General features: G+C 35.6%; 1 protein-coding gene across 3 annotated transcripts in view; it reads left to right on the top strand.

Annotated features, from left to right (window-relative positions):
* Window positions 1-23,188, top strand: part of TMEM135 (transmembrane protein 135) — a 271,052-nt gene that overhangs the window by 73,121 nt on the left and 174,743 nt on the right. The window lies entirely within an intron of this gene.

Raw genomic sequence — 23,188 nt, forward strand, 5'->3', positions numbered from 1 at the left:
CAAAACTCAATTCAACTCAAGGGTCCATTAGTAGTTGAATGAATAAGTAAATTCTCTATTTATGCAATGGAATACTATATAGCATATAAGCTTAAGTTGATTCTAAGAAACTCCAATGAATTATTTCTTCCAAATGCCCTTGCTCTTCCCTATTTGGAGATTAAACAGGTTTTAGTTTTTTTTCTTTTCTTTTCTTTTTTTTTTTTTTTTTTTTTACCTAGAGTTATAGCTTAACTCTAAATATCTGGAGCTTTTGTGTCTCCTAACTATATGATATTAAAATTTAAAACCTCTACTTACCTTGTAAAAAAAAACTTAGTAGTAGTATAGGTATGTAGTTGACAGGAGCAGCAAGGTTGGTATTATTAGCAAAGTTTGCTTTTCGCTATACATTTTTCTTATTCTTTAATTATTATTTTTTTTGAGACAGAGTCTTGTCCTGTTGCCCAAGTGGAGTACAGTGGCATGATCTCAGCTCACTGCAACCTCTGCCTCCCAGGTTCAAGCAGTTCTCTTGTCTCAGCCTCACTAATAGCTGGGAATACTAGCACACCACCATGACTGGCTAATTTTTGTATTTTTAGTAGAGATGTGGTTTCACCATATTGGCCGGGCTGGTCTCGAACTCTTGACCTGAGGTGATCCATCTGCCTAGGCCTCCCAAAGTGCTGGGATTACAGGCGTGAGCCACCATGCTTGGCCAATTTTAATTTTTTTTTTTTTGAGATGGAATCTTGCTCTGTCACCCAGGCTGGAGTGCAGTGGGGCGATCTGGGCTCACTGCAACCTCCGCTCCCCGGGTTCAAGCAATTCTCGTGCCTCAGTTTCCTGAATAGCTGAGTTTATAGGCGTGTGCCCCCACACCTGGCTAATTGTTTTATTTTTAGTAGAGACAGGGTTTCGCCATGTTAGCCATGCTGGGGCTCAAACTCCTGACCTAAGGTGATCTGCCCTCTTTAGCCTCCCAAAGTGCTGGGATTATGGGCGTGACCATTGCACCCGGCCATTATTTCTTAATGTTTTTATCATAAATACTATACAACTGCTTACATTCTGTCTTTGGAAAAAATGAACCCTAAATTAATAGAATGTAAGTATTCAGGAAATGATTTAATAATTCTCCAGATATCTAGAACAAAGAATATAGGAATGCAGAGTGTATACTCCAAGATAATGATTTTATTTTAATAAATTGAGGCAAGTTCTTCAGTGGGCTTCTAGATTTCTTTGGATACAAGTAGCAGGATACGTAACTACAAGTGACTTGCAGTATAAATACATTTTTTTTAAAGTAAATTATAAGGAGTCTTCCTTATAATTTCCAGCATTTTTTTTTTTAAGTAAATTACAAGGAGTCTTGAGAGGACCAGTTCCAGGATTCAGTGATATCAAGGGCCCAGGCTCTTTCCATCCCCTACTCTGCTGATCTTGTTACATTTGCTTTTTGCTTTCATGCTTATCAATAAATTCTATGATAAGGATGATAGTAATGATAGTGAAGGACATAAAATTTCATCTTTCTATTGTTTTCCTAAGAGGACCTGGATGAACAAACTGGAAGTTAGAACATACCTCTTTGAAAGTAATGTTCTCCTGAGATCATGTTAGAAATCATATGACTAATTCCTGATGTGGAAAGGGAATGGTCTTTCATATTGACAGTTCCTCCTTGTGTCGTGCCATCCCCTCTTCTTTCGCTACTGTCCTTTTCATGGGTTATAGAGATTAGACTGTGTATCTGGGTATCACCATCATTATCAATGTCTCTTGGAAGTATAGTATAGGATGAGTAGCTGTTAAACCTTTTATAATTTTAATTTCTTTTTATGTTTTATTTAATTGTGGAGACTGGGTCTCGATAGTTGCCCAGGCTGGTCTTGAGCTCCTGGCCTCAAGCGCTCCTCCTATCTTGGCCTCCCAAAGTGCTGGGTTTACAGGAGTGAGACATTGTACCTGGCTTATTAGATGTTTTAAAATGAGTTAAATTCAAATTATTAGAGTGACCTAATTTCACCAATTTTTTATATGGATTAAATAAATTGGGTTGTATAAAAGGTGCTAATTCTAATTTTTATGTTTAGTTACAGTTTTCTTTTTTTTTTTAACCTTGGGATGTGACCTTCTGGTTTCTTCTTTATTTTTAGATTGTACATATATCCTTTTACAAATTAGGCTTTATTTATTTATGTATACCTTTCCTATTGTGCTGATAGGCTTTATTTTTTTTAAACCAGTTTTTGCTTTGTAGAAACCTTGAGTGGAAAGTACAGAGAGTTCCCATATTATTCCCTTTCTCCTATTTTTAAAATCTTGCATGAATGCATTACATTTGATGCAATTAATGAACTAATATTGATGCCTTATTATTAATTGAAGTTTATAGTTTACATTTGGGATAATTCTTTGTGTTGTTTAGTTCTATGGGTTTGGACAAATGCATAATGTCACATATCCACCATTACAGTATCATACAGAATAGTTTCACTGCCCTGAAAATCCCCTGTGCTCCACCTGTTCATCCGTTGCAGCCACTTTTACTGTCTCTATAGTTTTGCATTTTTCAGAATGGGAGGATTGTTTTTTGGTATGTATCCCTCACTAGAGTGTGGTCTGCTGGGGATAGGGAATGTGTTATGTATACTATTATATCTGCAATGCTGTGTGCCTGGCCCACAGTTAACATTCAACTGCTCATTGATGAATAAATTAATAATTATTTGCCTAAGACTACCATGAATATAATTTAATCTTCATGAGAGGACATACTGCATAGTGATTATTATAAACTCACTTGGGCTTCGGACATAGAGTACCTGATTTGTGATCCTGAGTTTGCCACATACAGTGTGTCCCTGGGAAAGTGACTTCTCTATGCCTGCATTTCCTTACCTATAAAACAAAGTTAAAATAGAACATACCTCACAGGGCAGGGGTCCCCAGCAGTACTGTTCTGTGGCCTGTTAGGAACTGGGCCACACAGCAGGAGGTGGATGGCAGGCGAATGAGAGAAGGTTCGTCTGTATTTACAACCTCTCCCCATCGCTTGCATTGCCCTCTTGAGCTCTGCTTCCTGTCAGATCAGTGACAGTGACAGCGACAGCGACAGTGTTACATTCTCATAGGAGCGAACCCTTTTATGAATTGCGCATGTGAAGGATCTGGTTGCTTACTCCTTATGAGAATCTAATGACTGATGATCTGGCACTGTCTCCCGTCACCCCCAGATGGGACCATCTAGTTACAGGAAAAAAGACTCAGGGCTCCCACTAATTCTACATTGTGGTGAGTGTATAATTATTTCATCATGTGTTGCAATGTAATAAGAAGACAAAGTGAACAATAAATGTAATGTGCTTTAATCATCCTAAAACTATCTGCACCCACCCCTGCCACCCCCGGCCGGTTCATGGAAAAATTATCTTCCACGAAACCAGTCACTGGTGCCTGCTGTCATAGCGTATTGTGAACATTACTTGAGATAGCACATAGAGTACATAAAACAATGATTGGCACATAGAAAGGTTAATTAATGTTTTTAAAAATTATTATTGTTATTAAAATTTTTTGAATAGGCTTATATACGCTAGCCTGGCTTATATGCAAGAATTAATGGAAAGTCCTTATGATTTAAGAGTTAATTAGTAATATATATATAAGTGGCTTTACTATTGTCACTATTGATTATAATGTACATGATATTGGATTCATTGTAGTATAATACTAACAAAATTAAACTTTGATTTTGCGGTAGTCTTGACCCTTTTAATATTTTTAATGAAGGATAATCAGAGATAAACTTCTCAATATATGACATTTTGTCTGTTTAGATCTTTGTAATGCTAACTACAATTATTAGTATTTAACAACTCCATTGAAGTTTATTTAATATTTAATAAAATAGGCTTGCAGTAGTCCCTGTCTATCCACAAGGGATACATTCCAACACGCCTAGTGGATGCTGGAATCTGCAGATTGTACCAAACCCTATACATACATACCTATGATATGTTTTTTTCTCTATACATACATACCTATGATAAAGTTTATCTTGCAAATTTTTCACGATAAGGGATTAGTCACAATAGTAAAACAGAACCATTATAACCATATGCCAGCACCACTATTTGTGCACTTGGGGACCATTATTAAGTAACATAAGAGTTACTCAAATACATGCACCATGATACGAGGACAGTCGATGTGATAACTGAGAGGGCTAAGTGCTAACTGGTGCATAGCATCCATAGTATGGATACCTGGACAGGGGCAATTCACATCCTGAGGTGAGAGGGGGCAGGACAGCTTGAGATGTTATCATAAATGGCAAGCAATTTAAAACTGATGAATTGTTTATTTCTGGAATATTCCATTGAATATTTTTGGACTGCAGTTGATCATGGATAATTGAAACTGCAGACAGTGAGACTGAGGAAAAGTCTGGACTACTGTATTTAAAAATACAATTCAGTACGTTTTGACATGTTTATATACCCACAAAACCATCACCACATATAAGACAATGAACCTAAAACATCATCCCCAAAATTTCTTCATACTCCTTGGTAAGTCCTCCCCACCACTCACATACCTCATGGATGCCTTCTATTACTGTAGATTTGTTTATATTTTCTAGATTTTTATATAAATGGAATCATAGACCATGTCAACTTTTTCTAAAGCTACTTACTCTTGATCCCTCTTTACAAAACCACTTTATTGAAGTATAATGATGTATAAAAACTATACATATTTAAAGTATATATTGATACGTTTTGACATACATATATATCCATGAAACTGTTACCACACTCAAGGTAGTGAACATACCCATTACTCTACAAGTTTACTTCCCTTGGTAATCTCTCCTTTCAGCTTCTCCCTCCCACCTTCCCAAACAACCACTGATCTGCTGTCACCACAGATTAGTTTGCATTTCCTAGAGTTTTATATAAATGGAATCATATAGTACATACTCTCTTTTTTATCTGGCCTCTTTCAGCATAATTATTTTGAGATTCATGTATTTTATTTTGTGTAACAATGGTTCATTCCTTTTTATTGCTGATTAGCATTCTGTTATTTGGTTCTATCATGATTCCTTTTTCTATTTGTTATTTGGGTTGTTTCTAGGATTTGGTGATTATGAGTAAAGCTGCTACAGAATTCAAATACAAGTCTTTGTATGGGCATATGCTTTCATTTTTTTTCCCAGGAGTGTGGTAATTATATTAGTTTTCTAGGGCTGCCATAACAAGTAACACAGACTGTGTGGCTTAAACGGCAGAGGTTTATTTTCTAACAGTTGTAGAACTAGAAGTCTGGGATCAAGGCGTTGGCAAGGTTGGTTTTTTCTGAGGCTTTTCTTAGCTTATAGATGGCTGTTTTCTCCCTGTGTCTTCATATGGCTTTTTCTGTGTGTGTGTGTGCCCATGTCTAAATATTTTCTTCCTGTAAGGACGCCAGTCATATTGAATTTGAACCCACCCTAAAGGACCTCATTTTAACTTAATTATCTCCTTAAAGATCATATCTCCAAATACAGTTACATTCAGAGATATTGTAGGTTAGGACTGTAGCATATATATATTTTGGTGGGTAGGGGGTACACAATAAAGCTCATAGTGGAGGTTATATGGAAAGCTTTACATGACTAGTATTTTAAAATTTTGTTTAGTTTTGTTTTTAGAGACAGGGTCTTGCTCTGTCATCCAGGCTGGAGTGCAATAGCATGATCACATCTCACTGCAACTGCAAACTCCTGGGCTCAGATGATCCTTTCACCTCAGCTTCTGGAGTAGCTGGAGCTGTAGGCATGTGCTGCCATGCCTGGCTTATTTATTTATTTTTGTATAGAAGGGGGTCTCACTATGTTGCCCAGTCTGGGTTTGATCTCCTGGGCTCAAGTGACCCTCCCACCTTGGCCTTTTGAGTAACTGGGACTACAGGCATGTGCAACTGCATCAGCTGTATGGCTTTAATATTTAAGAAGTGGCTAGGCTGTTTTCCAAAGTGATCATACCATTTTATATTCATGCTGGCACTGTGTGAGAGTTCTAGTTGCCCTACATCTATGCTAACACTTGGAATGGCCAGTCTTTTAAAATTTAGCCGTTCCTAATAGGTATACAATCATAGCTTTAATTTGAATTTCCCTGATGACTAATGATGATGAATAAAAAGTTAAATTTTTATGTGATTATTAAGTATCATAGGTTGTTTTCTGTGAACTGTCTTTTCAAAACTATTGCATATTTTAAAATTGGATTGTTTTTCTTATTGTGGGGCTTTGAGAGCTCTTTATATATTCTGGATACATGTCCTTGATTGGATCTATATTTTGTAAAAATTTTTTTTCCATACTATGGCTTCTTTTTTCATTTTCTAAACAATGTCTTTTAAAGAGCAGAAGTTTAAAATTTGGATTTAATCTAATTTGTAAATTTTTTTCTTTATTGATTCACTTTTGATGTGTATTTAAGAAAATTTTGCCTAATCTAAGCTCATAAGAGTTTCTGCTATGTTTTCTTACTTCATAGTTCTAGATTTTACATTTAACTCTGTGATACAGTTTGCCCTAACTTTTGTGTTTGGTGTAAAGTATCAATCACAGTTCATTTAATGTCATTATTTTTGCATATAGTTAAACAAATGTTCTAGCACCATTTGTTGAAGAGTTCATCTTTTTTTTTCAGAATTTCATTTGCACTATTGTTGAAAAATCAATTTTGCACATATATGTAGGTGTCTTTCTGGACTCTCATTTCTTTCATTGATCTCTTAGTCTTTGTTTAAACCCAAAGCATACTGTCTTGATAACTGTAGGTTTATGATAACTTTAGCAGTCATGTAGTATTAGTCTTCCAATTATATTCTCTTTAAGTGTTGTTTTTGACTGTTGTAGTTCCTTTGCATTTCCATGTAAATTTTAGAACAGCTCTTCAATTTTTGTATAAAAGCCTTTGAAATATCTATTAGAATTATATTTAATCTCTAGATCAATTTTGGCAGAATTAATATCTTGACAATATTGAGTATTTTGACTAATGAAAATTGAATAGTTCTGTATTTATTTATGTTTTCTTTAATTTTCTCAACAGTGTTTTACTTTTCAGTGTACAAGTCTTGCATATTTTTGTTAAACTTAACTGCAAGTATTTAATATTTTTTAATGCTATTGTCAATAGTGTTGTTTTATTAGCTTGAATTTTCAGTTATTCATTGCTATTGATTTTGTGTATTGATCTTATATCCTGCAACTCTGTTAAAGTCAATTTTTAGTTCTAGTAGCTTCTTTTGGTATGTTTCATAGTTTCCTATACATAGATGAACATGTCATCTAAGAAAAGAGAAAATTTTACTTCTTTTAAATCTATATGCTTTATGAGAGTTAAAAAAATTTTGGAAGTTTATGTCAAATGCTTTTCTGTATCTGTAGAGATGATCATGTGCTTTTCTTTTTTAGCTTAATATAGTGAATTACACTGCTTGATGTTTAGCCTTGTATCCTAGAATAAATCCCATTTGGTGTGTTATTATTCTTATATATTGTTGGATTCAGTGTGCTCAAATTTTCTTAAGAACATTTATAACTATGTCCATGGGGGATATTGGTCTGTAGTTTTCTTGTTAATGTCTGCATTTAGTTTTGCTGTCTAGGCAACACTGCCCTCATACAAATGAGTTAAGAGTTAAGTAGAATTTCTTTCTTTTCAAATTCCTAGGTGAGGTTTGAGAATTGGAATTATTTCTTCCTTAAATGTTTGGTAGAATTTGTGAGTGAAGCAATCTGGTCTTTTTTTCTTTGGCAAGATATTTTACTACTATTTCAACTTTTTTTATTTTTTTAAAGACATTAGTGCTATTTAGGCTATATATTTCTTCTTGTGAGAGCTGTGGTAGTTTGTGAGTTCCAAGCAATTTGTCGTTTTCCATTTCATTTAAGTTGTCAATTAATAGAAACAAAATTGTACATAATATTCCTCATTATCCTTTTAATTTCTGAAGAGTTTGTAGTTTATATCACCTCATTTCTGATAATGGTAATCTGTGCCTTCTTTCTTCTTTTCTAGATTATAGTCTATTTTAGCAAATGCCTTGTGTGGATCTGAAAAGAGTATTCTGCATTTGTTTAGTGCAATGCTGTATAAACATCAATTAGATCAAGTTGATTAGTAGTATTTTTTTTACCAGGCTAATATCTTCACTGATTTTCTCTCTACTTTTTCTATTAATTATTAGAGAAGGGTGTTGAAATCTCTGACTATAGTTATGGATTTGTGATATTTGATTGTGAAGTTGTATCAGTTTTTGATTCATGTATTTTAAAGCTCTGTTTTTAGATGCATAAACATTTAAGTTTGTTATGTCCTGTTGATGATTTGTCCCTTTTATTGTTATGTAACAACCTTTTTCATCTCTGGCATTATATGCCTATATCTAAAAAAAAAAAAAAAAAATCACTGACATAAGGAATGGGAATACTATTATTGACTTAATTAAGTGAATGTCTTTGTAAAAGAAGATGAATTATCTAAATGAAATCAGATTTTTTGTGAGAACAGAGGAAGGAACTGGAGGAAGGAAGAGGAATATTGTATAATCATCCAACAATGATTTATCACATATGCTAAGTTTGCCTACTTAAAAAAATTTGATAATTAAATGAAAGGTGAAATTTAGATAAAATTTTTTATTCCTTATTCTCAAATATGAAGTTAAACAGACTCTCAATTATTATAATATTTGGTATTATCCCCATTTAATGGTTGAGAAAGCTCAGCTCTGATAGGAAGAGAGACTCTATTTTGTTTTGAAACATAGTTGAAGTATAACTCTAAATCTCAGCTTTTTTTTTTTTTAATTATTATCTTTTGTTTGCTTTGACTTAAGTGTAAGAAGATGGCATTGTGGGGAAAAAAACCTCATGCTTTTCTTTTGTTAAGTTTTATTATGTTAAAAGAAGCAAAGCAGGACATAACGTAGTATGTTGTTACGTCATGTCACATTGGGTAAAACATGACGGAACATATATTTACAAAAGTACACTCTTCTTTAGAGCCAGATCACTGCTCTCAATTTGGAAAGAAACCATCTGCTTATCATTTAAATTCCTGAATTACTTACCAGCCCACATCTCTGTAACACACTGTTACTTCTTAAAACCACTGTTAAGGTTTGTCTCCATATGTAATGCATATTTCCTGTGTACTGAATGAAAACAGATTAGACATTTATGATGTTTAAAAAGACCAAGTTGATTTCTTTTTTTTTTTTTCTTTTAGACTGAGTCTCACTCTGTCACCCAGGCTGGAGTGCAGTGGCATGATCTCAGCCTACTGCAACCTCCGCCTCCCGGGTTCAAGTGATTCTTCTGCCTCAGCCTTCCAAGTAGCTGGGATTACAGGTGCCTACCTCCATGCCCGGCTAATTTTTGTATTTTTAATAGAGATGGGGTTTCACCATGTTGGCCAGGCTGGTCTCAAACTCCTCACCTCAGGTGATCTGCCCGCCTCTACCTCCCAAAGTGCTGGGATTACAGTCGTGAGCCACTGTGCCCAGCTCCAAGCTGGTTTCATTAACAGGAAAAGCTAATGGATTATTTTTTCAGCATTTGAAATTGCTTTAATGTAGTTAAGGAAGTATTTGTTCATACTTTGCTAAACCACATACCCCAATATAATCAGTAAATAAGCACTTACTTGACATAGTCCAAACAATGACGTACTCATTAGCTCTTATATCTTGCATTTATTCAATATTTATTATTTATCAGGTATAAGTGGCAGAGGTATATTAGTGAAATAGAATCTATATTCTAGTGAGAATTGTAAATGAATATGTAGTTACCATATAGTATGATAAATTGTGGCAGAAGAAGGATTCAGGTCTGACTCTTAACTTTTTGCTTGGACAAATGGTGGGTGTGAACACAGGTACAAGAGCACTCATCTGCAAGTAAAGGTGAGATGGGCAATGCTTGTTTGCCAACTTGCTGGTTTTTATATAGAGTACATATTTTTCTTCATTATCAAGTTAAGTGTATACTAGAGCAGTGGTTCTTAATTGGTGACATGTGTAGAATTTTGCATGGAATGCAGGGTTTTCATAACTTACTTATCTTGGATCCCCAACATACCTACGAGTATGACATGCAGGCTCTGTTTTGTCTTTCCTGGATTGTTCATCTCTAGCATTTATTACTGGCTTTAGTATTTCTGTTGCTTTGGGCAACTTCCACCTCTGCTCATAGCTTATATAAATTTAAGAAGTTTATATGAGCTTAAGAATTTTATATGAATTTAAGTTAAAATCTATCTCTAAAGCATATGAATCTCTGTCTAAAGCATATGTGTCCTTCCTAAAAAAAAATTCATTAATGTAGTACCCAGGTTTTTCCCAATGATAAGTGGGAATTGAATTACCACTGAATTGAGAACCACTTTTGGGTAGGACTGGGGAGGAGGGACAGGTAGTGTTTTGAGAAAACAGCCTTACTTATATTTAATGAACATCATGTATTTTAAGTTTACAGTTTGATGAGTTTTGGCAAATGTTTCTAGTAATGTGACTATAAGCACAATCAAGAGGTAGAATATTTTCTCTTCCTTAAAAAGTCCCTCTTTCCCCTTTGTAGTTTTCTCTCCCCATATCCTAGATCCCAAGCAGTCACTTGGTGGTATACCACCAAGTCATCAATACCACCAGTCACTAAAATTTTGGCTTTTCTACAGTTCATATAAATGGATATATGTTTTCATTTATCTTGGGTAGATACCCAGGGATAGAATTGCTGGGCCTTATGGTAAGTGTATGTTTAAATTTATAAGAAACTGACAAATTGTTTTCGAAATTGACTGTGCCATTTTGCCTTCCCACCAGCAATATATGAGAGTTCCAGTATCTCCATATTCTCACTATCACTTGGTATTGTCATTCTTATTACTTGTCGCCATTCTAGTGCATGTGGAGTGGTATCTCATTTTGGTTTTAATTTGCATTTTCCTAAAGACTAATGATATTGAACATCTTTTTGTTGACTTTGGCTATTCATAAATATTGGTGTGTGTATACATATGTACATATATTCATGTATACGTATGTATATGAATATATGTAGATTTTTTTGTTCAAGTATCTGTTGAAATTTTTTTTGGTCATTTCATTTTTTTGGGTTGTGTAGCTTATTTTTGACTAGTAAGAGTTATTTATATATTTTGAATTTAAGTGCTTTGCCACATATATATTTGCAGATATTTTTTCAGAGTTTGTGGGTTGCTTGCTCTTTCTTTCTTTCTCTCTCTCTTTTTTTTTTTTTTTTTTTTTGAGATGGAGCCTCGCTCGGTCACCCAGACTGGAGTGCAATGGCATGATCTTGGCTCATTGAAACCTCCACCTCCCAGGTTCAAGTGATTCTCCCACCTCAGCCTTCCGAGTAGCTGGGACTACAGGTGTGCATGCCACCATGCCTGACTAATTTTTTGTATTTTTAGTAGAGATGGGGTTTCACCCTGTTAGCCAGGATGGTCTTGATATTCTGTCCTTGTGATCCACCTGCCTTGGCCTCCCAAAGTGCTGGGATTATAGATGTGAGCCACCATGCCCAGCTGCTTTTTCATTTTTTAAATTAAGTAATGGGCTATCATGGGCAAACCATTTGACTGCAAAGAGCAAAAGGTTTTTAATTTTGATTAGGTACATTTTATCAACGTATTAGTTGTCTAGTGTGGTGTCACAAACCACTAAAAAATGTAGTGGCTAAAAATAACAGCGGTATTATTTTTGCAGGAATCTGTAGTCAAATGGTTTGACCATGACAGCCCATTACAGCTTCACTTGACTTTGGCTGGTGTAGTTTGAAAGCTAAGGTCTGGAATCATCTGAAGACTCACTGACATGACTAGCACTTGAGCTTGGGATATTCCAATAGCTGTGTTTTAAAACAGTGGGGACACCTCTCTATTTCTGTGTAGTTTCTCTTCGCATGGTGGCTTTAAGGTAATTGGAGGTACCATGGTGACTCAGGGCTCCAGAGGCATGATGTCTAAAGACAATGAGAACACCGGGCAGAAGTCATTTTGCCTGTTATGACTTAATCAGCATCACTTTTCTGCCTCCTTCTATTTATGCTATAGTTACAAAGGCAGTTTTAAAGGTCCCTGGTACAAGGAGAGGGAATATGTATGGAGGAGAGTCAATGTCACATTTTAAGACACACATGTGGGATAGGATATATATCTTGGCATGGGCATCTTTGGATGGTATAATCTGCAATGATGAAATTTTTTCTTTAATTTTTTTTATCCCCTAATGTAATACGTCTTTGCTCAAATCATGATCATAAATGTTTTCTCCAGTGTTTTTCTTCCACAAGTTTTAAGTTTTGAGCTCTAATGTTTAAGTCTGTGATTTATTTTGAGTTAGTTTTTGTTATGGAGTGAGGTATGGGTTGAGGTTTATATATTTCCATTTGGAAATTCCGTTGTTTCGTCTCTGTTAGTTGAAGAAACTATTGATTCCCCATTGAAATTTTTTCTTCAATTCTTTCTTATCCCCTAATGTAATATGTCTTTGCTCAAATCATGATCATAAATGTTTTCTCCAGTGTTTTCTTCCAGAAGTTTTAAGTTTTGAGCTCCAACGTTTAAGTCTGTGATTTATTTTGAGTTAGTTTTTGTTATGGAGTGAGGTATGGGTTGAGGTTTCTATATTTCCATTTGGAAATTCCATTGTTTCATCTCTGTTAGTTGAAGAAACTGTTGCTTCCCCATTGAATTATATTGATATCTTTGTAGAAAATCAATTGGACATATAGTGTTGGGTCTATTTTTGAATTCTAACTTTATTCCAATACTACACTGTCTTGATTATTTGAATCTTTATAGTCAGTCTTGAAATAAGTCTGCCAACTTTGTTCTTTTTTTTTTAACGTTGTTATGACTATTTTGTATCCTTTGCGTTTTTTATATAAATTTTATACTCAGATTGTCATTTTCTGCAAGAATGCCTGTTAGGTTTTGATTGAGATTGCTTTGACTTTATTATCAATTTGAGGAGATTTGATAATATTAAATCTCCCTGTTTATGTACATAGCATATTTCTGCACTTTCTTAGGTTCTTAATTTCTTGCAGCATTATTTTTTCGGTTTTTAGTATTTAGATCTTTTACTTCTTTTGTTAAGCTTTATCCCTAAATGTTTAATATATTTGTATTCTAATGGAATGGAAATGTTTTCTAAAATTTCATTTTTAAATTGTTTTTTGGTAGGATACAGAAAACAATTGTGTATTGAATATGTACATTGTTTTTAATGAGTTGGGTAAACTTATGACTAGATCACTTTCTTAAACATTTCTTAGGATTTTTCTACCTACACAGTCATGTCCTGTGTGCATTTGGAAAGTTTTTTTGGTTATTTCCCAATGTTTATTTTTATAATATCTTTTCTGTGTTTTATTTCACTGGGTTAGGGCATCCAGAAGAATAGCAAATAGAAGTGGTAAGAGTGGCCATCCTGACTTTATTTCTCACTTTAGGTAGAAAGTTGTTCACTTATAAGTCTGATGATAGTTGTCCCTTGTCAAATTGAAGAAGTTTCATTCCATAGCAGTGTCCACCCTGCAGACAGAAGCTCTATTAGTTATTAGAACAGGAAAATTTTAAAATTTAATATTAAAATGTAAACATTTAAAATTAAAAAAATTAAAATATAACAAGAAAAGCAAAAACTCACAGTTCTTACATTATACAGCAGCTATCTTTTATGTTTTAATATAAAGAAAAATTAGCTATTGAAAGGTGTCTTAATTACTAAAAGGGGTACAAGAGGAATTTAAGGGATCTAGCAGTAGGAGGTAAAAGCTAGCGGAGGTTAACAAATGAAGGAACCAAGGACTTGAGAGAGGGTCCTCCTCCCCAAACCCCCTCAGGCTTTTCTTTAGATCTCTTTAAAGAGAGTTTGTCACTCATGATTTGCTCGTAGAGTAGAAACTTGCTAGAGGGCATGGGCCACAGGTGGTCTGTAGAAGAGTCCACTCTTGCCAGAGCATGGATGAGCTAGAGCAGGTCTGTAGAAAATGCCTGCCATGTTGGTAGTGTTGGTAGAGAGTTACCTAGGGGTGCAGCTGAAGCTACTGTGGAAATCATCTGCAGGAGGTTCTCAGAAGCAGCAACTAGTTTAGGAGAGCCTGGCTTGACGCTGTGGCTGGAGAACTGTGGAAGCAGCCTCATGTAGCTGTGCTGTAAGTGCTGCTGGAAAAGGCTGATTTGTGTGAAAAAGATTCTTTTGGTTTTTCCCTATCTCAATTATTATTTCATGTGCATTTTCAAAATAGTTATTTTTGGATATAGAATTCTGAGTTGACAATCTGGCATCTACTATTCGTGTCGAGAAGTCTGCCATTAACTGTATTTTCTCTCCCTGAGTATAAAGTGTCTGCTTTTAAGATTTTTTTCTTTATCTTTGGTTTTCAGAAATTTGAATATGATGTATCCATGTGCGAATTGCTTTGTGTGTTTTTCCTTTTGGATTTTTTTTTTTGTTTTAAAATTTTAAAAGATGTTTCCATGTGCGAATTTGTTTTGTTTTTTTCCTTTTGGATTTTTTTTTTTTTTTTTTTTTTTTGAGACGGAGGCTTGCTCTGTCGCTCAGCCTGGAGTGCAGTGGCGCGATCTCGGCTCACTACAAGCTCCGCCTCCCGGGTTCACACCATTCTCCTGCCTGAGCCTCCCGAGTAGCTAGGACTACAGGCATCCACGACCACGCTGGGCTAATTTTTGTATTTTTTTAAGTAGAGACGGGGTTTCACCGTGTTAGCCCGGATGGTCTCGATCTCCTGATGTCATGATCCGCCCTCCTTGGCCTCCCAAAGTGCTGGGATTACAGGCATGAGCCACTGAGCCCCGCCTCGGAGTTCTTTTAGCTTCCAGATTTCCTCCTCCTCCTCCTTCTTCCCCTCTCCCTCCTTTACCCCTTCCTCTCCTGTCCCTCTTGTACTCCTTTATTCCCGTTTACCCTTCTTTTTCCTCTTTCTCCTCCTTTTACTTTTCCTTCTGCTCCTTTTTTCTTACTCTTCCTCCTTTCTTCTTCTTTTCTTCCTCCTTTTTTTTTTCTTCAGCATTCAGGATGTTTTTTGACAATTATTTCTTTTCTTTTCTTTTTTCTGCCTCCTTTTCTATCTCCTTTCCTGTTGGAGCCTCAGTTACATGTGTTGAACTATTTGATACTTCTTGGTCTCTGAGTCTTTCGTTTCTCTTCAGTCTTTTTTTCCTCAGTCTTCAAATTAGACATGGCTGGTATCTCTTCAAGATCACTGATTGTTTTTCTCTGTCATCTCAACTATTCTGTTGAGCTCATCTAGCAAATTTTTATTTCAGTGATTGTACTTTATTAGCTCAGTTATTTCCATTTAGTTCTTTGTTATAGTTTCCTTTTTCTGTTGAAATTCCTTATTTATGCATCTATTAAATAACATATTGCCAAGAATTTTTTGAACATGTTTTCTTATAACTTTTGACCATATTTATAACAGCTATTTTGATATCTTTGTTTTTGAAATGCAACACCTGGACCCATTTGGATTTGGTCTTCATTGACTTCTCTTCCCTTCTCTTCTCTTCTCTTCTCTTCTCTTCTCTTCTCTTCTCTTCTCTTTTTTTCCTGACTGTGGAGCACACTTTCCTGTTTTGTTTGTTTGTGTGTCTAGTTGTTTTTGATTGGAAATTGGACATTTTATGTTATATATTTCCAACTGGTCCTCCAACCTTAGGTTCTGCCCTCTGAAACTTCAAGCCAGTAGGCTTTTGCTTTCTTTAACCTGAGCTGTGTGCAGCTGCAGAACACACTTAGTGAAAGGTGCAGCAAACACAGAGCAGCTTTGTTTTTTAGTTGTAGAACCCTTTCTGGTTTTTGCCTGACTTTTTGTCAGTCTCATGAGTATTTCCCGCATGTATGCCAAATTAAGCAGTCAGTCAAGCTTTTGAGTAGAATTTATATTCAGAATTTGTGTCTCCGTCTTCCTGTGGATCTTTCCCCTCCAGAATTTCCTTCTTAAACTATAGTTGCTCTAATTTTTGAAATTTGACATGTAACCACTTTGATGTGCTAAGGGTATAGTTTTCTGCTGTCAGAACCGCTGGGGAGTTTGGCGGGCACCCCTTGGCAAGAAAGGCAAAAACTCATTTCTTGTATTATGCAGTAGCAGTGTTTCATGAGTAAATTCTGCTTGCATTTTGTTGTTTTTCCAATATTGTTTTAAATACTTTTGTCCAGATTTTACATTGCTTTCTGTGAGATGAATGATGTGACCTTTACCTCACCATTATTAGATGTTCCTGATAAATTTCTTTTAAAATTTCAAAACTAATATATGTACCTGGTTAAAAATATTGGGAAAATAGTATAGTATAAATTTAAAAAACTACAGAAATTATTAGTAGAGCTGTAAATTGCATTTGCTAAGTTACTGCTTATTAAAGAAAAAGCAAACACAGGTAAATATTTACAATGAATTATCCTGATGAATGCATACCTATCCGAGTAGATAAATATGGTGTTTTTGTGTTAAATTAAATCTGTGGTTAGCATGCTTGTTTTTCCTAAAGGGCCAGTACATATTTTTGGCTATGCCTGCCATACAGTCTCTGTTGCAACTATTAAATTCTGCTATTATAATTTGACAGCAGCCATAGACAATAGGTAAACAAATGGGCATGGTGGTGGTCCCGTAATACTTAATTTATATAAACAGGTGGCAGGCTGATTTGCCTGCAGGCCTTGCTGTTTTGAGGAAAGAAAGCTATTCCCTTCATGGGAAATGTTTGGTAATGTGAACTGCTGTTTCTCATCATGAGGGATTACTCCAAGTGTCAATTTTTCATTTGTGGTGAAGAAAGTATTACCTTTAATCTTCTAGTTGGGAATATACTTTGGAATTCAGTCTATCTAACTATAATGTTTTACTGTATATAATTTGTGTGTGAAAGTGTGTGTGTGTGTGTTTTCTGGCTGCTTTCAAGAGTTTTTTTTTTAATTTAGATTTTATAATTTTGTTTGTAATGTGTCTGGGTATGGTTTTTCTTTTTTATTATAAATTCACAATTCATAATTGTATACATTTATGGGGAACAAAGCAATGTTATAATCTTATGAGTACAATGTGGAATAATTAAATCAAGCTGGTTAACATATCTATTACCTCAATTACTTAACTTTTTTGTGGCAAGAACATTTGAAATTTACTCTCTTAGCAATTTGGAAATGTGCTGTACTCTATTATCAGCTGTATTCACCATGCAGTGCAATAGAACTCAAAAGAAGGAAAAAAAAAAAGCCATATTTCTCCAGAGATTGTGTACCCTTTGATCACATCTCCTCATTTCCCCCACCTCCAGCCTCTGTAACCACCATTCTGCTTTCTGCTATGGGTTTGATTGTGTCGGATTCCCCATATAAGTGAGAACATATGGTATTTGTCTTTCTGGGTACGACTTATACAGCATAATTTCCAATTTCATCCATGTTGTCTCAAATGTCAGAATTTCCTTCATTTTAAAGGCTGAATAGTATTCTATAGTGTAAATACCTCACCTTTTCTTTATCCATTCATCTGTTGCTGGACACTTAGGTTGATTTCATAACTTAGCTATTGTAAATAGTTGCTGCAGTGAACACAGGGGTGCAGACATCTCTTCAACAAACTGATTTCAAATCTTTTGGGTAAATACCCAGCAGTGGGATTGCTGGGTCATATGGCAGTTCTATTTTAGTGTTTTGAGAAACTTCTATACTTTTTTCCATAATGCCTGTACTAATTTATATTCCCACCAAGAGTATGTAAAGGTTCCCTTTTCTCCATATCCTTGTCAACACTTACCTTTCATCTTTTTGATAAAAGCCATTCTGACAGGTGTGAGATGATACATCATTGTGGTTTTGATTGCATTTCTCTGCTAATTTCTGATGTTGGTTTTTTTTTTTTTTTCATGTATCTGTTGATCATTTGTATGTCTTCTTTGGAGAAATACCTGTTCATTTCTCCAAATGAACACTTACCCATTCTTTCAATTGAATTTTTTGTTTTCTTGCTGTTGAATTGTTTGTGCTCCTTACCTATTTGGGGTATTCATTCTTTATTGGATGGATGGTTTGCAACCATTTTCTCCCAATCCATGGGTTGTCTCTCTACTTCGTTGTTTTCTTTGCTGTGCAGAAGCTTTTTAGTTTGATGTAATTCCCATTTGTCTATTTTTGTTTTTGTTGCCTGCACTTTTGGGATCAAATTCAAAAAATCATTGCCCAGACCAATGTTGTTTAGTCTTTATCCTGTGCTTTCTTGTAGTAGTTTTAGAGTTTCAGACCTATGTTTAAGTCTTTAATCCATTTTGCACTGATTTTTGTATATGGTGTGAGACAAGGCTCTAATTTCATTCTCCTGTATGTGAAAATCCAGTTTTGCCAGCCCCGTTTATTGAAGACACTGCCCTTTTCCCATTGTGTATTTGTGGCAGTTTTGTCAAAAATCAGTGGAAGCCATGTGTGGTGGTATGTTCCTGTAATCCCAGCTACTCAGGAGGCTGGGGCAGGAGGATTACTTGCACTCAGGAGTTTTTTGAGATCAGCCTGGAGGAATACAGTGAGACTCAGTCTCAGAAAAAAAATTGGTTGATTGTATATGAACCTGCTTTAGGCTAGTTGTTTTATTTTTATGTTTTAGAAAATAAAACTGGCCTTAAGCGATCTTCCTACTTTAGCCTCCAGAGTAACTGGGAGGCTATTTACATGTGCGAGCCACTCTACCTGGTGATTTTTGCTTTTCTATTCACAGCCATGATTAGCGTTCCTTTGTTTTGCTTTTCATTAATCCATCCCATATTTTACATATGAAAAGGCAAAATTAGTATTTGTCAAACATCTATTAATCTCAAAAAGTGCTGTACTAAACTTTACCTTGGATTCAATGTTTTACACCCTCTAACTCTTTATGGAGTGTTTTCACATATATTAATACCTGCATTGACCACTTTCAAGCAGGTTGAAATTAACTGTGACCATCTTACAGACCAAATCAATGTGTAGAGAGTTTAAATGACCTGCCTAAGGTTGCCCAAGTAGTAAGCAGTTGGAAATGAGATAACTAGAAATCTAGTTGCCTAATAGGAAATAAATATCTGCTAAATACAACTATTTTTGTATTTATATTTATAAATTGCATGTTAAATTGACCCACTGAAATCTTTCTATAAGATGATGCCTACGTGATTAAAGGTATTGTAAGATGATGATTGAAATGTATTATAATCATACTGCTCATACCTATAATCCCAGCACTCTGGGAGGCCAAGACAGGGGGATCACCTGAGGTCAGGAGTTCGAGACCAGCCTGGTCAACATGGTGAAACCCTGTCTCTACTAAAAAATACAAAAATTAGCCCAGCATGGTGATGTGTGCCTGTAGTCCCAGCTACTTGGGAGGCTAAGGCACGAGAATCGCTTGAACCCAGGAGGCAAAGGTTACCATGAGCTGAGATCATGCCACTGCACTCCAGCCTGGGTGACAAAGCGAGACTCCATCTTGGAAAACAAACAAACAAACCACTAACTCTATATTAAGTGTATATTTCTTCTTTATTTTACTTACTGTATGTTGGTTTAATGAATTAAAAAGTATTGGACTATAGAAACATGAGTCTCTGTTGAAGTTTGATTATTTACACTTTAGGAGTTACTCAAACTACCTCTGCTTATAACACTTTACATTGTTCCAAAATTCTGCTTTAATCTTTTATCTTGGCTGGGCATGGTCACTCACGCCTGTAATCCCAGCACTTTGGGAAAGCTGAGGCGAGTGGATCACCTGAGGTCAGGAGTTCGAGACCAGCCTGGCCAACATGGTGAAAACCTGTCTCTATGAAAAATACAAAAAATTAACCGGACATGGGTGGTGGGCTCCTATAATCCCAGCTACTCGGGAGGCTGAGGCAGGAGAATCACTTGAACCCAGGAGGTGGAGATTGCGGTGAGCCGAGATCGCGCCACTGCACTCCAGCCTGGGTGACATAGCAAGGCTCCGTCTCAAAACAACAAACAAACAAACAATACTTTTATCTTTTAGTGTAACAAAAATTGTTACTTCTTTTTTAAGAGAAGAGGTCTCTGTATATTGCCCAGTCTGTCCTCTAACTCCTGGACTCAAAGGATCCTTCTGCCTTAGCCTCCTGAGTAACTGGGACTATAGGCATGTGCCACTGTGCCCAGCTAACTGTTATTGTTACTTTTTATTTTAATTATTACCAAACAGTGTGTATGCATAGCAGAACATAGAAAATAACTAAAGAAGAAAATCACCCGGAGATTACTACTGTTATCACCTCAGCATACATCTTTATAGATCTTTTTGATTTGCACATATATACACAAAAACATACACACAAAAGTGCAGTTCAGAAGTTTGCATTTATTACATCTAGGTTTTATGTCTCTTAAGTCTCTTATCTAACACTGTTATTTAAAACAGTCTCTTGTTAACTTTGATTTTTTTTTGAGACAAAGTCTTACTCTGTTGCCCAAGCTGGAGTGCAGTGGTATGATCTTGGCTCACTGCAACCTCTACCTCTCGGGTTCAAGCGATTCTCCTGCCTCAGCCTCCTGAGTAGCTGGGACTACAGGCATGCACTACCATGCCCGGCTAGTTTTCATATTTTTAGTAGAGATGGGGTTTCACTATGTTGGCCAGGCTGGTCTTGAACTCCTGACCTCGTGATCTGCCTGCTTCGGTCCCGCAAAGTGCTGGGATTACAGGCGTGAGCCACCACACACGGCCATTAACTTATTTTTAAACAAGGACATTGTAGACAGTTATTTTCCCCTGTCACTGACATAGAATGAATGAATGTTTTTAGTATTAATCATCTTAGATGTAATAAAAACTCAAAAGAAAGAGTCATTTCAATCAATAATTTGGTATAGGTAAATTTACAAATGCTGGGAATTAGCTCTGAATTCATTATTTTTGACCCTTGTTAGTAGTTGTTTAGGTACAAGGAAATAAAAAAGCAATCTCTTTGGCAGAGGTCAAAAGAAAGTTGTACACTTCAGTGCTTTCCCATAGAAACAAAGGAAGCTTAGCTGAATTGGCAGAATGCTATTAGAATGAGATATTCTTAAAAATGTTGGTTGGAAGAGCTGATGAAATAAATAAGTTGTGAACAAAACATTGAATTTGGTATTCTTCTACTGGAGAAGGTGCCGAAAAAGAATTTGATCCTCAGATTGCCTAGGGTTTTGAGACATGAGAAAGAACGTAATTTGATCTGGTTTTGAGAAATTATTGCATACTTTATTTTAAGTGCTTGCTGCCTCTGCCTTTCCCCTTTTGCTCCTCAAATATATAAAGTAAGTAGCCCGACCTACAGGAGGACTGTTAAAAATCATATCACTAGATTAAATAGAATTAAAAAAGAAACAGGAAGATTGAAGATGTAGTTTAATATATGTATCATTAAGAATAGAATAAATACAAGAACATAATGGGTGAGAAATGTATTTCTTAATAAAAATTTCTGAGAATAGATAGACCTTTCAACATTTAGTTATATATGCTTTAATAAAAATCTATCGTAGTAAATTTATAATTTCTGTTTGAGTATGTGAATAACCCTTCGCCTGCCCATTATTGGCCTATTATAAATCTTTCAATGAATTGTGGGTTGGAGTTACATTCATATTGTGCTGAATTTACAAAATTTAACAGTTTGCCTTAAACGTTTTAAAAATTTTCTATTTTAGCACCAACTGCCCCCATATCTTTGTGTGTGTGTGTGTGTATATGTGTGTGTTTATGCATGTGGAGAAATGTTCCAGATATTCTTACTTCTCATTTAAAAAAAGTTAGAAAAAATTTTGCTCTTATTTATAAATTACATGCTGTATTTTACTAATAAAGTGTATAGCCTTGCTTAACTTTGTCCTGACAGTTTCTAAACTGTGAATCTTTCTATTTTTCTAATGCCATAACTAAGATTTGTGTTTTTCAACTTTAGCTGGGCGTAAGTACTACTTAGCGATTCTGTGTTCTATTTACTTACATGTTCCTATACTCTCACCCCTGTCCTTATGTTAGTGTCTTTGTCATTCTCAGAAGTTTATTCTTTCTTCTAATACAGAGAGGGAGGGGGAAGGGGAAGAGAAAAGGGGAAAATTTACACAGTGGGAGAAGGTCAGGGAAAGGGAGAGGAAGAGAGTTTAGTTATACTTGCACCTGCATCCTTTTAACACAGACAACAGATTGCTATGTATGTTCTTAATCCTGTCTTAAACAGGAATCTTTCTCAGTCATAGCCATTTTCCTTCTTATATCTGTAAGTTCTTTCACCTTACTGAACACTGACTTCTACTTAGCCAGTAAACACGTGTTTAAATCTCTTCTATTCTAAAAATACCCTGTTACCAATTTTCTCTCAACTGTGATTCTCTTTCTAGCCACAACTCAATCTCCTTCTTTACCTTTATTGTCAAACTTTTCACATTTACTTGTACAATTTATATCTTCTCATTCAGTTCTCAACTATATTCTCATCTGCACTGCTCTATTAAAATTGTAAAGTATTTGACCTATTGGACACTGTTGATTACTTCTATAAAAGTTTTTTTCAAAATTTAATTAAATATTTATGTGTAGTTTAAAAGTGAAATGGTGGCCGGGCGCAGTGGTGCATGCCTGTAATCCCAGCACTTTGGGAGGCCAAAGCGGGTGGATCACCTGAGGGTCAGGAGTTAGCGACCAGCCTAATATGGTGAAACCCTGTCTTTACCAAATACAAAAAAATTAGCTGGGCATAGTGAGTGGCGCATGCCTGTAATCCAAGCTACTTGGGAGAGTGAGACAGGAGAATCGCTTATACCTGGGAGGTGGAGGTTGCAGTGAGCCGAGCACACCATTGCACTTCAGCCTGCAAAAGCGAAACTCCATCTCAAAAAAAAAAAAAAAAAGTAAAATGGTATGCTGCAAAGGTTACAGAAAATAGTAGTATTCTTTTCCACCCCTTCTAACACATGAATTCCACAGTGCAGAGGCAACCGCTTGCGGTCTTTGCCTTATTTCCTCTGTTGCTTCGTGATATCTAGATTAACTTGCCTACACTGTTATTCTTGTTTTGGTTTACACATTACTGACTTCCTACTACAGAAGATG

This window comes from Rhinopithecus bieti, unplaced genomic scaffold, assembly GCF_001698545.2.
Source record: "Rhinopithecus bieti isolate Rb0 unplaced genomic scaffold, ASM169854v2 scaffold_30846, whole genome shotgun sequence".
Classification (NCBI taxonomy): domain Eukaryota; kingdom Metazoa; phylum Chordata; class Mammalia; order Primates; family Cercopithecidae; genus Rhinopithecus; species Rhinopithecus bieti.